The sequence below is a fragment of the Lycium ferocissimum genome, unplaced genomic scaffold (genome assembly GCF_029784015.1).
Source record: "Lycium ferocissimum isolate CSIRO_LF1 unplaced genomic scaffold, AGI_CSIRO_Lferr_CH_V1 ctg4811, whole genome shotgun sequence".
Classification (NCBI taxonomy): domain Eukaryota; kingdom Viridiplantae; phylum Streptophyta; class Magnoliopsida; order Solanales; family Solanaceae; genus Lycium; species Lycium ferocissimum.
In genome coordinates this window covers 26,585-30,147 of record NW_026725781.1, presented here as the reverse complement: position 1 = coordinate 30,147, position 3,563 = coordinate 26,585, and the positions used below count along the sequence as shown (strand labels likewise).

General features: G+C 33.5%; 1 long non-coding RNA gene across 1 annotated transcript; it reads right to left on the bottom strand.

Moving 5' to 3' along the window:
• Positions 1 to 425: 425 nt before the first annotated feature.
• On the bottom strand, positions 426 to 3,014 carry LOC132044563 (uncharacterized). The gene is made up of 2 exons (XR_009412222.1): positions 2,109 to 3,014; positions 426 to 1,051 (listed from the first exon to the last, which is right to left on the bottom strand). It is a non-coding gene; the product is annotated as an uncharacterized LOC132044563 (long non-coding RNA).
• Between the last annotated feature and the right edge of the window lie 549 nt (positions 3,015 to 3,563).

Here is a 3,563-nt window from a genome sequence, read left to right as displayed (position 1 = left end):
ATATATATACACACACTATGCTCAAAACACGATTAATATAACATTGTAGTTTATGCGTCGTATCTAAAACTTTATTATATTAGTGTTTGCTACGAATACAAAGTCTGCACTTTTTTTTTTTTTTGACATTATTTGTTTTGTTAATGTGGGGTTAACTTTTTATTTTTTTTATATTGCTTGTTTTGTTAATATGAGATCCACTTTTTTTTTCTATTGCTTGCTGGTGTTTAGTATGGGGCCCACCCCTTTTTTTTAATATATTGCTTAATTTTGTTAATATGGGATCCACTTTTTTTTTATTGGTTGGTTGTGTTTCGTATGGGGCCCACCCTTTTTTTTTTTTTTTATGGGGCTACGGACGACGAAGCATGGATAAATTAATCCATACGGTTTTTTGTCCATGTGAACTATCGTGTCTCTCGATATATATAATATAGCTTATGATTTTTGTAAAGGAAGAAATTTACAGAAGGATGCTACTAAGCATAGAGCTGCAATTAATAAAATATGTTCAACCCAAAAAGGAGGATATAGCTACATTTTAAGTGTCATGAGAAGTTTGTACAGGAAGTGTGAAGATGAAATACAACAGAATGTAATTAAGATAATTGGATAGCTGTGCACAAGGCTGAATAAGAAAGCTGAAAATTCCCACTACTTCATGGTTGAAGGCAGTATGACATGCCCGTTGCTCCCTCATTTTTATCTCCCAATTAAATGTTCAGCTTCCCTTACTGCAAGACTCAAGAATTAGAAATCTCGTCTATCATAACAGTACACTGAAAAGGGATGACGCGTTAGATTATTAAAGGAAGAATCCAACTTCAATAATTCTCATGGTTTCTGCTTCCTCACTAACCGTGAAACATAGAGGCGCAAATCTCATTCTGCCTTAGGTACAGTGAATCTTCCCACAAGAGTTTCTTAAAATTCTCAGCAGCAGTGTTCAAAAACCCACCAGGATAGGGGGCCCTGTAGCCCAAATCTTGCGAGCTTCCACTCCTATACTTGACTCCAAGATCATAGTGTCTTGCACAGAAAACTTGTATTCCTGGAAGTATCATGTATTTAAGAAATGATATCAAGAAATAAGCCTTGAAGCATCTAGTACTATGATGTTTCAGATTTTAAAATATATAAAAGAACTTTTAAAATGTATATTCATCCAAACTCTTTCTTAATGTGAAAGATCTTAAAAGGAAAGACACAATAGAAAGATTAGCAACCTAAAGGAGGAAAGTACCACAAACATAAAGTTCCTCCAGTGGAAATTCATAAATTATTCTTTCGGCCAACTTCCCCTTTTAACAGCTTGTTTAGAGGGCAGATGATGGCAAAACCACATCCATAATTGTCATCATTGCCACAATGACTATAATATGATGTGAAGTCATAGCTATCAACATTCTGCCCAATAAGGTACTTAGCAGGAGTATATTTGTGAATGCTTGCAGTAGGTGAAATTTGTTATGTAGTTTAACCATCACAAAAGTTCAGCAAGGAGTAGGCATCCTTCACCTTATGGGGCTTTGGATGCCTCTAACTGAACTAAAAGGACTTGCGGAAATTATGTAGGTTCTCCACTGGCTTACCACATATAAGTGTCTCACATAAAATTTTGAATAGAGAAGTTCATTTCAAGAGATGGCAATAGTGGTTTCCTTCTAACTCAATTAAAATACAATCTGGTTCATATATCTCACATCTTTTTTTCCTTAATTGAGTAGATATTTATGGCAAAGGTTTAATTAGTAACTATTAACTAATGCCACAATAAAGAGAACCAGAAATTCTCATGTCCAATGGAATTATTGTTACAGCAGATAGAGGAATATTACGAACACTGCTGCAGTCCATCAATTATTTCCCTTGTGTAGTGGACATTAAATTTATCAAGATGGACATACTATACCAATATGCAGCCAAAGACTTGGGAAATGGATACACTAACCCAATCTGAAGCTATCACGCAAGGGTTCGATGCATAAATTAAAACTATTGTCTATACCAGTCCAGACTCAATTCCAATATCCACCAAACTCAAGTGACAAATTCTACAATCATCAAGTTCATGGTCAACCAATAAAAATAATTAATAAAACACATACATGTTTTTTTGTTATGTTGCTGATGCTCCATATTTCTCATAGCCCTTTGCCTCTGCTTTATCTAATGACTTCAAGTGAGTGTTTATACCCTTTACAGGACCAAAGAGCTTTACGGCATTGTAAAGTCAGAGGATCTAATTGAGAACACAACTTTGAGCAAACCACCTGAAGGTAAGGTAAATTTGATCTTCCGGTATTATAAATCATAATCTAATTGAAAATCTTTTGATTAAATAGCAAAGTTTTCACCATTTGCGATTGTAGGATCATACAATGTGCAAAAATAAATATGGCTGGCAACTGCAAGTAAGGCTTTTTGAGATGCTATTATTTTTCTTGTCCATATTAGAAACCATTAAGAAAGTTGGAAGTATTTTCACGTTCAAAATCTTTCATCCCATATAGTTGAGATTACAGACGGGAGATAATCTTGGATAGATTAAAAACAGACTTGCATCAGTGTTAGAAGATGTGATTGATTAGTTTCCTAAAACTCAAGTTTGTGTAATTGTTACTAAGCCATGACTGATAGTATTTCTACACTATTTCTTTCGAGATCAAATTCGCAGAAGCTCAAACAGCAAAGACCAGATACCAGAAAAAAGAAAAAAATAGAAGAAATGAAAGTGAAAGTGCAAAGTCTAGCTGAGGCCTAAATACTCTAACTGCAGGTCTATCTATAACCAGTACCTGCAATGTTTGAGGGCTCCATCATCTGCTTTCAAATACTTACTCATATGATGAAAAACTAAGGTAAACAAAACTAAGATATGTAAGTAAGCTAGCGATGTCAACATGCTGCCTAAGATTAATTGATTAAGAAAGTTAAATGCATCTTGCAATCTAAACTAAGACAGATAAAACAAATCAGTTATATATTTTTGTCTTAAAGACCATTCCTTTGAATATTTTTTTGTCTTAAAGACCATTCCTTTGAATATTTTGCTCACCAAATGTGGTCTGCTCAGTATTATAAGTACAAAAACCCAATGCAATGGTTGACGTCGGGTGGATTAGGTGCAATGGGATTTAAGTTCAATAGGAGTAATGTAATAGGTTTCAGAGTTGGAACTTTAGGTGTTAATTATGTTGCCGGTTGTAGTCATTTTCATCATCCCAAACCAAAGGCGAAATTTTTAATATTTTATTGTATATAAATTTAATATATAAAACATATTTTACATATATAAACTTATTCGGTTCGGTTCGGTATTTTTTTGGTTTATTTTTATAAAATTAAAAACCAACCTAATTATTCGGTACGGTTATAAGTTTATATAAAAACCGTCGGTTTTATTAAAAGAAGCCTAAAAATCGGTTCGGTAAAAGTTCAAAATACACCAACCATAAAACTAAAATAAAAAAGCAAAATTCAAGTTTTAGTCTACTTACTTATTTCCCTTGATTTTAAACCAAGTTTCAGCACAATGCTTATGTGCAGCAGCCAAATCATCT